The 12,164-nt window shown below is 37.8% G+C and overlaps 1 pseudogene; it reads right to left on the reverse strand.

Annotated features, from left to right (window-relative positions):
- Positions 1-941: 941 nt before the first annotated feature.
- Positions 942-2,197, reverse strand: LOC106324601 (annotated as a pseudogene).
- Between the last annotated feature and the right edge of the window lie 9,967 nt (positions 2,198-12,164).

A 12,164-nucleotide genomic window follows, 5' to 3' on the forward strand; every position in this document is an offset into this window, starting at 1 on the left:
ACAACAGTAGGAGTTCGGTAAAGTCTAAGTTTGTAGACAACAAGTACCGAGTTGTTAAGGAATGGATACAAAGTGGAAAGTTTACCATAGAGCACTTCGGGACAAACTCTATGATTGCAGATCCTCTCACAAAAGGTATTGTACCTAAGGTCATTCATGAGCATACTGCTTGTATGGGTATTTCGGTGTTTGAGGATCATTTGGTTTAGTGGGAGTTTGTCATTTGGTTTATGCTCTATGTTTTGGTTGTGTTATGCACATTTTTCTGATCACAAATAAAGTTTAAAGTTTGCGGCATACACTTTGTACACTAAGGTTAAGTTGATCTCACTAAAGTAGGACCAGTTGAAAATCGACATGTACAGACCACATTTCATGTGATTTTCATGCCACATGTTTCATAATTGATCTATGTCATTTGATTGTGTTGATGTAAGTGACCATGGAAGGTTTAGTTATGAAATAATGTAACAAAAGCTGCCATGATCCTATGTTAATACAATTAATGGACAAGATTGTTTATGCTCTCAGGATTAATGGCATAAAGAGCGCTCATACAGTCTATCATATTCTAAGGCACATATATGACCCAGTGGGAGACTGTAAGATCATTTAGTGGGGTCACATATGTTAAGGAATAAATATGATAGAGCCATTAATCAATTAGCCTATTTAAGTGGTCACTATTGTGAATAAGGAAAAAGCTTGGGCATAAGTGTTATGAAATATTTATATGTGGATACCTTAAGTAATTTCTAGTTTAATGGAGGGCTGAACTAGAAATTAATTCTCTACATAAAGAGGGTTATGGTCCCCAAGGCAACCCTAGCCGAAAATAAGGAACTCTCTACATCCCATCACTAGAGAACTAAAGTCACATAGGGTTTGCTTTGGAAGATCCATTCCCTAACTTCAGATCCTAAAGCAATGGATACATCAGGTACGCTTCCGCTTATGTCTATTCAATCAGAGAATCATATGGCTAAAGGATTCATATTGATGAATCATTATGGAAATATTCTAACATCAATTTGAGATACAAGTTAGAACACAAGCCCATGCGGCCATGCAGTTCTCAGTAAACAAGGATTTTACCGGTCCATCTCGAACCGCAATCGGTTTACCCCAACCAAAATCGTTTCCAAACATATTGAACCGTGGAGAGCTAGCAACAAGGACCGAATTGTTCACCACCAAACCATTCGGTATTTTCGGATCCTTCACCTAATTGTCAGCAACTCGTTTGAATTCTTCATTTGTGACCCCACAGTTTTGCTTAGTTTCAAAGCAGCTCAACCCAGTCCATTGTTAAGCATTTCTCCAGAGCTTGTGGTGGCTGTCGCCAGTCCGATTGGAGGGTTTAGTCTCTGTCTCATATTGCAATGAGTCACTTCTTCCGGGTTGAGCCCACTGTTTCTGATTATCGATCGCCACATATGGGCCAACACGGCTTGAAACGAAGAGATTTTCAGATCCACATCAGAACCAGCAACCTTGCTGTTGGCTTTCGCTTTGAGCTCAGATATGTGTCTACTCGTGAACCGAAATATCATCTTTTGCAGATCCGCCAACGATAAAAACAACCTCAACAGGTGATGATATAATAAACCCGCCACGGGGAGGCAAAGGAGGAAATGTTTTCAGGTCAAAACCGGTAGAGCAATTCTCAGTCCATATTTAAAAAAAAACTCCAAAAGGAAGTTCCGTCAGCAACCAAATGGTTAACGCCATATCCAATGAACACTCCATCTTTCAACTCCGTTACTTGGGCCGCAAGGAAAGACTCTGAGACCTCTTCCTAGCTTTCAACTCTGAAAAAAAAACTCAGTCCAGTAAGCATTGTCAGATCTAAGACATCACTCACAGTCACCGAGACAGTTTTAGCCGCTGCATGCACGAATTTGACACCTGAACCATCGCAATCTACGAAAAATATCACATGTTTATCATTTACCTGAATGCGCCGGGAGTTCGAATCCTCTTGCTGAATCTCGCATCGGATCGATCCTTCCACGACGTGGAGTCTGCCGAAACAGATCTTATCGGACTGAAGCCATTCGCTACACTTTTATCCCAAGGATGTGGTTAAATCACGGAGACCTCACGTACCACCACGAGAAATGTATGCTCCAATGTCTCCTCTCCTCTTCTTCTTCCTCGATATTGGAGGAAGACGTGTCTGAAGCGCTTTTACCATTTTTTATATTAATTTTTATATAAAATTAATAACAAATTCCAATATATTTTTTTGTTAATTTTTACAATTGTACAAGAAGAAAAGGAGATGAAGATACATGTATCAATATTTGTTATTTATATTTATTTATGACAAATACATAGTATTATTATAAATATTATTCGAGTTTTAATGTAGATAAAAAATCAGCAGTCATGCTCACACTCGCATCCCCAATATTTATTAACGCAACGACTTATCAGTAGTTTTTTCTTTGTGAAACATAAGGCTTTACAGCTATCGGGATTACATCTTGGAGGGTTGGGATGTTTTGGTGATGGTAAATGTGTTAAAATTGCCCAACACCATCTTCTACTATTTTTTCCTTTCCGAGCAATAGCCGTTTCTCCTGTTATTAATAATTAAAACATAACTTTTATTTTTCATATTTAAAGTGAAAAAAAATCATTTCTCGTAAAACATATGTTTAAGGAGTATTCTGCATTTTTTTTAAACTGAAAGTTTATTCATCTTTTGTTTATCACTGATTATTCTTGGAAGATCATTAAACTCAATAATATAAAATTAAATATATAACTTATGTAGGTATATAAAATAAATGGCATCAAATAAAATTTATTTTTGAATGATTATAAAATATATTAATAAAGCTGTAAATGTAAATACAAACCAAACAGAAGAATTGCAAGCATAACGAAACCAATAAACCAAGGTTTGAAAGCAACTTTCATTTTTGATAATGAAATAATGGTGTTTTAAAAATTAGAACGGTACATTTATAGATGAATCACAAATTGAAACAAGTCTAATTTAAGCTATACATCTTTTCAAATTCTGATATAAACGGATCTAGTTTGACAAAAACAAACAATCACAACCACTTGTTTTTAATTTATTAAATAAAAATAACTCAATTATATTTAATTTAAAGTATTTTTGATATGCATAAACAATAATTCGATTAAGTCACAGATTCAGAATTTATATAATATATATATATAGTCTATTATATATGTTTGGAGTCTATTTTAGAGTCATTTCAGGTTCACATACGTTTGGAGAACTTTGTTGATTTCGGAATTATTTGAGGTTCAGAACTGTAAAGACATGTCCGAAATTTGGCGATGGACGGAGACCTTCCCACGTTGGGATTGAGCTCATATTTTGACACAAGATAGAGATTTGAGTTACTTTTCCTATGCCATCGGTTTGAGGTCCATCTGACGGTTAAATATAGAGTTACGATCATTTCACTGAAGAATGGTATGTCAAACTCGCGAGAGAAAACTGTCGAAGAAATGAAGGAGTGTTGATCAACAATGACCCTTTGGTGTCGATCGACACTGATGCAAGTAGATGGCCGAGTCTATTTCAAGACCGACTGAGACCCATAAGTCACCACAAATTACCAGGATGCCTTTGGCCGACTCAAAATTCTATTTATGTGTTTTATTAATTGTTGTTTAGGCTATTCTTTCTTTTATGATTTATATTATTCTATTTTAAGTTTTCTCTTAGATTAAGAAAATATAAAAGAATTCCTTCAGAATCTTCTTGGAACTCCTTTGGTTTTTGTATTGATTTCTATTTTATATATTGGATTTATCGATGGATGTCGAGAAGGATGCCAATGACAATCTATAATGCCCTGCCCTACATGTTTCTTAGATGGGTTTTTTTTGCAGCGTATTATAAAACTGTTTTGCGTGTTAAGTTCTTCCCTGCTATTATCAGAAATTACAGTTTCATAAAATACATTTGTAACCATATCATAATATAAATGTCTCTGATGCTCATCATACCCATCACTCACATTATTTCCAAATATATAATGTACTTGGTCCTCGTGATAAATAGCATTGCACTATAAGTTGATTTTTCGAACTGTTTTGTTCACAAAAGTAGGCACGTTTTTACCACCAAATAAAATAATGCCAAAGCGTGTATCTATCTATATTATTAAAATTGAAGTAATTTTGGTATTGTTTGGAAACATAGATAACATGGTAAATGAGATTTGTTTGGAGACACATGTAGTAGATTAAATATTTATCTTTATTTACACATTTAGTCAATGTATTTATAATAAATTAAATACTTCAGTTTTGTATTTCGTTTTTATTTACACATTTCATCATTGTATTTAAAATCAATTTAAATTAATTAATTATAATGTTGTTGTTTCTTTGTGGTGAAAATAAAAACTAAAACTAAAATATGTAGGATATATATTATGTAAAACAATTTTTAAATATAGTATTACTTTATTTAGTTTAGTCAAATAAAAAAAATGAGAATTTAGTTTAAAAAAAAAACAAAATATCATAAAATCTATAATAATAAAGTTGGGTATGCTCAAAAGCGGACAATCTCGCACGCAGTGCAAGAAAGCAACCGTTGTTTGTCGTTCATATGGATGCAGAGCTACCGGGGTGGTTCGCAGAGTCTACATGAGTCTGCTTTGTTTGCTGACAAAACAAAAAAAATAAAGTTGGGTATGCTCTTTCCTCGTCAAGCCACAACAATACGAAGGGGTGGGCAAATAATATGTTACCGGTGATGTGTGTCTATGCCGCATATAAAAAAAAGTATTTCTGGTTTTCATGGAATTGCGGTGACGTGAGCAATTTGGTGTTTCAAAAAGCATGGCAACAAGACACAGATGTGATCCACAATGAAAGGAGTAACGAATGGAGATTTTTCTTTGATAATTTATGATTTTTGTTGGTATGTGATCTGACTTTCTCTCCATGTAGATTGATCGTTGTTTCACCGCTTCAAGTGAATCGAAGCATAGATTTGAAAAAAAATTCATTGACGTACGGGATGGAGTCTATCACTTGGGCAGGAAAGGATTATCTTGGTCTTTTTAATACTAGGAGAAAAAAGAGTGAGCTTTGCTTCGTATGGAGTTTGATTTTCAGCCGTGTGATACTTCTTGTTGGGGCAATAGTGGACTTGTTGGAAGTGGAGTCTAAAGCAGGAAAACAATTATTTTTTTCATCGCTTTTCCTCAGTGCAAGGTTCATCCATTTTTCTCTTGTGGGATCATTGTCACGTGGGATGTGGAGGAGTCTGAGTTTGTGTATCAAATATTAGATCATAGTTTATCTTCCTTCCTTGCATGTTTATGATACACGCTATGGTATCACATACAAAAGAAAGAAGATTCAAAAGTAATATTTCCTTAAAGCATTAAGAATAGAGTTTTGGTATTTTTCCTTTTAAGATACTTTAAACAGTTTTCCTAATATTCGTAGGGTTATGATTTGTATAACCCTATATAAAAAGAGATCTAATTATCAATAAGAACTATCTTCCAGCATTAACCTTATTCTCAAGAGAGACTAGGGTTAAAAGAAGCTTTTGCAAACAAGTTCTCTGTTTCTTACTTACAAGCTACGGCTCCGGTTACTTGAGCTCAGGCTAGGCGACAGGCTCATATCAATTTGGTATCATAGCCAAACGATTCGATGGGGACACTGAGGCGCTTTCGAAACAGATGGAAAAGATGATGGAGATGATGTAATCGATGAATGCAAAGATATATGATAACATGAAAACTCATAATGCTAACATGCAAACTCTACGGGAGAGAATAGTGCGTCACGAAACTGCTAACGAGGATCGCGGTAAGGCGATCAAATTCTCACCCGAAGAACTTTTTGAAGTGGAAATATTAAATGGAAGTAAAGGGAGCAAGGGGGCGATATCATCCAAAGCTGGTACGAGTTTTACACCATCCAAAGCTGAGAAGGACATGCCGGTGAGGAGTTGCGGCGTGACAAACAAGCCCAATTATTAGTTCTCCGGGGGACTGTGGCCAAACCGAGCTGTAGGAAGAGAACGAGGGAATAGGAGAAAAGATGGAGGAGGAGACTGGAATGTCAGACCAATTGGAGCGGCACCACACGACTCTCATCCAAATTTTGGAGATTATCGAAACTCGGAAGGGTTGATGGAGGGAGGATATTATGAAGCTCGTGAGGACAGAAACAACAACTTCGAAAAAAGATGTGTGAAAGCAGCCAAAATAGAGTTTCCACCATTTGATGGGACAACCGATGAACCGATGCTATGGAGTTGTTACAAAAGTGTGATGACTTCTTTGCGGACCAAAGAATATTCAGTGATGATGCGAAAGTTAGACAAGCAATTTTTGTTTTAACCGGAAAAGCGTACCATTGGAACCTCAACTTGCGACGATTGGAAACACATAGGCTTGGATGGGAGGAGTTTAAAAGGATCTGCAAAAGTCGATTTGGAAAGGCAGATGCAGTTAACCCAGTGAGAGAATTGTCAAATCTTAGACACACGGGAACAGGGGATGAGTACTGCAGTCAGTTTGAAGAATGTCTAAGTCGACAAACAAGACTCTCTGGAGATCAACAACTATGGCAATTCTGTGCCGGGTTTTGAATATCTGTGTCCTGAAACGATTTTTAAAGCCATAGAGTACGCTAGAGATAACGAGTACAAGATTGACAGTGATAAACGCACCAGGACGTTTGGTGGTCATCTAGCTCCGATTACGAAAACGACTTTTGGATCATCAATCAGACAGGAAAATCATGGAGGGGAAGCAAAGACCACGAAGCCATGAGTGCAAAAACCAACTCCACAGAAGAAGTTTTGGAAAAAAAATAACACCGGCAGAGATGGCGGACAGAAAAGCAAAAGGACTGTTTTAATTGTGACGAATTATATGTACATGGTCATGTGTGTAGTCCTGTTCTTTTCTATATCATGCCAGTCGCGGAGGGAGACAAACAGGAAGATGAGTGGATTGAAGAAGATGAGTTAGAAATCTCACTCAATGCCATGAATGGGGAACAAACTGAGCAAACCTTCCAAGTGCAAGCTAATATTGCCACATGAACAGGATGGGTGTTACTAGATACGGGGAGCACACACAACTTTATCAAGAGTAGTTTGGTGGAGGATCTGGGAATTCCGATACACCGGAAATCCGGGCGGTTTTGTCGCTCTTCCTGATGGTGGAAAATGTCTGATTCAGGGGTTTTGCCAAGGAATGGTAATGTCTGTACAAGGGCACCAATTCAAAGCCGGCTGTTTTGCGATTCCGTTAAAAGGTTTTGATGTGGTTCTCGGGATCAGATGGTTGAATGCCTTAGGGAGAGTGATCTGGGATGGACTGAATAAGACTATTGAGTTCCATCACAACTCTACACCGCTGGTATGGCACGGTGAATCCAAAGCACTTGGGAAACCACAAGTATCCCTTCATGCACTAGAGTGTGATGGTGAGGCATTGGGCAACTGGTTCTCTGATGAAGAATAAGTGTTCACCACACCGGTGTTTGCTATATCACCCATAGCACAAGCGCCAAAACAAAGCATATGGGCCTTGGCTCAAGTGCCAACATCGGACTTGCTCGATAACATAATCAACAAGTTCAGTATGGTCTTTTCAAAACCCGTCGGCCTGCCCCCTAAACGAGAATGCGATCACCTGATCAGATTACTTCAAGGATCCAATCCAGAGCAGTATGTCCGTACCGCTACCCTCACCTCCTTAAAGATGAAATAGAAAGGCAGTGTACAGAGATGCTTCGCAACGGGGTCATTCGTCCGAGTAATTCCCCGTTCTCCTCTCCGGTATTGTTGGTGAAGAAAGCTGATAACACTTGGAGATTTTGCATTGATTATAGAGATATCAACAAAATTACACTGAAAGACAAGTTTTCGATTCCGGTCGTCGATGAATTACTTGATGAATTACATGGAGCTCGATTTTTTACAAAACTCGACTTAACATAAAGGTATCATCAGGTTCGCATGTTCGAAGCTGACATTGAGAAAGCAACTTTTCGCACCCATCATGGTCACTACAAATTCTTGGTAATGCCGTTTGGTCTCGTCAATGCCCCATCCACCTTTCAAAGCCTAATGAATTCGGTGTTTACTGAGGTTCTTCGCAAGTTTGTCTTAGTATTCTTTGATGACATCTTGATCTATAGTAAGATGTGGACAGATCATGTACGACACGTTGAGTATGTGTTAGAGGTGTTACGAACACATCAATTGCTGTTAAAAAGGGTCAAGTGTTCTTTTGGAACGCTGGAAGTGGGCTATTTGGGACATATTATCTCAGAGAAGGGTGTCCAAGTTGATCAAAAAAAAATTGAAGCTATTACTAAATGGCCTCAACCAGCATCAGTTCATGCTTTGCGAGGATTCTTGGGCTTGGCAGGATACTACCGGAAATTCATCCAAGATTATGGGTTCATGGCTGCTCCATTGGCTCAACTCCTGAAGAAAAAGGGATTTATTTGGACCGAGACTGCAACAAACACTTTCATCTCCCTCAAAAAGGCACTCTCCGAGTCTCCAGTATTGGCGCTCTCAGACTTCACCAAAGAATTTGTTGTAGAATGTGACGCTTCAGGAAGTGGGATTGGTGCGGTTCTACAGCAGGAAGGTCACCCCATCGCTTTCTTCATCTGCACGTTAGCAGCTCGCCATGTCAAGCTGGCTGCATACGAACAAGAATTGATTGGGTTAGCTAAAGCAGTGATTCATTGGAGACCGTATTTGTGGGGATGACGTTTTCTCATACGTACAGATCACTACAGCCTTAAGTATTTATTAGAACAACGTCTCTCGACATCTCCACAAGTACACTGGATCAGTAAGCTACTTGGGTTTGATTTCTCAGTCGAGTATCGTTCCGGGATGACAAATAAAGTTGCTGATGCTTTGTCTAGATGTCATGATAACAATTCAGATGAGGATAAGGAATTACATGCCATCAATGTTTCTGAGGATGGTATTTTGGCTCGAGTTCGCAGAGAAATTCAGAATGACGATAATCTTGGCGAACTCAGATATGTCAGAAGAATAAGTGTTCAAGAATTCGTGAGCACTTGTCAGATATGTCAGAAGGATAAATGGGAAACGCTGCAGCCCGCGGGATTGATGCAGCCACTATCGGTTCCAACGAAGATATGGGCTGATATCTTGATGGATTTCGTCGATGCATTGCCAAAAGTTTCAGGGAAAACAGTCATCTTAGTGGTGGTTGATCGCTTCTCAAAGTATGTGCATTCTATCGCTTTAAGTCATCCTTATACTGCTGTCTTTGTGGCCCAAGATTTTTTTCGAGACATTGTCTGATTGCATGGTATCCCAGAGACGATAGTATCAGACAGAGATAAGGTTTTTTGCAGCATTTTCTAGCGGGAACTCTTTCGACTTATGGGTACCAACTTGTGTTTTACAACAGCCTATCGGCTACAATCCGATGGTCAGACTGAGGTGGTCAATCGGACTCTAGAGATGTATCTGCGGTGTGTCACGGGGAATGAACCACGGAAATGGCTTACATGGCTTCCTTGGATTGAGTATTGCTATAACACATCCTATCACACTAGTCTAAAGAATACGCCATTTAGGATGGTTTATGGAAGAGAGGCGCCTCGTCTTTTAGACTATACTACTGGAAGTTCGAAAGTAGAACTTGTTGATGTTGCATTGGAAGAGAGAGATGAGTTTTTAGCATCAGCGAGAGAACGTTTACTAAACACTCAGAACAGAATGAAAGCATCCTATGATAAACATCATCGCTCAGTCGAGTTTGGCATAGGGGAATGGGTTTGGTTGAAGTTACATCCGTACAGACAGATCACTATTGCTAAGAAAGCTTTCACAAAGCTTTCCCCAAAGTTTTATGGACCATTTAAAGTACTAGCTCGCGTGGGAACAGTTTCCTACCATCTTCGTCTTCCAGATGGTGCTCAAATCCATGACGTTTTCCACATCTCACTACTGAAACCGCACAAAGGAGACAAGCCCGACACAAGTCATGTGTTACCACCGGTTTTACAAGGACGAGTGTTACCAGCTAAACCAGTGAAGTTTCTTCGAGCCCGTACTCATGGTGGAGTTCGTCAGGTTCCGGTGAAGTGGACTGATGAGGAAACAGAGACTGCTACTTGGGAAGATGCCCAGAAGTTAACAGAAGCATTTCCAAAAATAGAGCTTGAGGACAAGCTCCTTGTCGAGGAGGGGAGTAATGATACACGCTATGGTATCACATACAAAAGAAAGAAGATTCAAAAGTAATATTTCCTTAAAGCATTAAGAATAGAGTTTTGGTATTTTTCCTTTTAAGATACTTTAAGTAGTTTTCCTAATATTCGTAGGGTTATGATTTGTATACCCTATATAAAAAGAGATCTAATTATCAATAAGAACTATCTTCCAGCATTAACCTTATTCTCAAGAGAGACTAGGGTTAAAGGAAACTTTTGCAAACAAGTTCTTTGTTTCTTACTTACAAGCTACGGCTTCGGTTACTCGAGGTCAGGCTAGGCGACAGGTTCATATCAGTTTACAACTGTTCGAAGAGAGTTCGATCGTGTATGTCGTTGGATTGCATTGGCGTCCTTATCAAGAGTGGCTAAGATTCATGTGTCTGATAACACTGAAATCATCCGGTGATGAGCCAGACATTCTTACTACCGAGGTGTTACAGTTTGTTAGACCTATATAGCTCATGCATGGTGATTTCGCGTTTCTCACCATTGCTCTTACGGCGACTACAGTATTGTTCATTTCAACATTTTATGTCCAGTATAAGTCTCGTGAAGGTGCTTATACGTACAGAAGCGGAGCTGTGTGCTATCCATATTGAGAGTATACAGAGGCGGATGTACATGGACCAATAGGGTGTCACTTGACACACCAGTAGTTTAAAAAATCAGTTATGGTTATGTGTTTTTATGAATATGAACCCCCTTAAATTTGACATTTGACATCTCATTAATGTAAGCCCAATCCTTTTGTATGGAAAAATATTGAAAGTCCACTCCAGCATAAATAATCAGTATTTCTTTGGCACAAATTTGAAAAATAGAGAAAAACTTTAACTTGTTGATCAAAAGAAAAAAAAAAGAAAACAGGCTTAAATAAATAATTACATCAAAAGTAAAGCCTAATAAACCTTTAAACAGAATTGGAAACGTCTCACATCCAAAACTTTCGTCATCTTCCCTAGCAACTTATAAAAAATCACACTTATTTTTTCTCTTAATTTCCATTCGTAACTTGTAAGTTTATATTTATATTTATAATTTGAGAAAATTACAAACAAAATTATAGTGAAAATATTTCATGATATACAAGATCATATAATGATTTTGTAGAACATTGTTATATTTTATTAAAAAAAAATAATATTCAGAATTTTAGCTATGTATTAATACCGATTAAAATTGTTGATGACAAAAAAAAAAAAACACCGATTGAAAAAAATCATGGGTCCACCACTGGGAGTATATGTTTCCAGCCAAGGCCGATATATGTTGTTGTGTGGCGTTGTGCGACTGTTTTAAAAAGGGACGAGCTTATTTGGATCATTTTTCATAATGAACCTCTGTGTTTTCTACAGACGAAAATGACGGGTTATGGAAAAGAAACAAGGGTTATATTGGTGATCTTCGCAATAATTTGTCTACATGTCTTGCATTGTGGAGTTTGTATGCTGAGAAAAGAAGCTTTTCTTAGTCAACATCTTGGTTTCAGTTACACATCCATAACCTTGAGTTACGTTACTTGTGCATCAAGCAACTACTTGGGGGAGTCCTTTAGTTGTGTTTCATATGTTCATTGTCACGCCCCTGTTTTTCTACTACCATCGTCAATTGGTTAGTCTGCGTAAAATTTAGTACATTATTTTGAAAGGGAGGGAGTATAACGTAAACCAATACTATACAAATAGCTTAATTATAAATAGGCAAGGTACAGCTGCATCGCATTATGCTTAAAATCTTTTCATGTTAATCAAATGTCCATTCTCATCTTAAAAAGAAAGAATTTACTTATATGATAAAAGAAATAACTTCTGTGGGGTGTTGTTGCCCATCTTAAATGTTTTTTTTTTTTTTTTTGAACTTTTTCTTGCATTAAAATAAAAATATAGTAGCAAAAGTGGCATAATCCCAAC

Source organism: Brassica oleracea, chromosome C2 (assembly GCF_000695525.1).
Source record: "Brassica oleracea var. oleracea cultivar TO1000 chromosome C2, BOL, whole genome shotgun sequence".
In the NCBI taxonomy this organism is placed as follows: Eukaryota; Viridiplantae; Streptophyta; class Magnoliopsida; order Brassicales; family Brassicaceae; genus Brassica; species Brassica oleracea.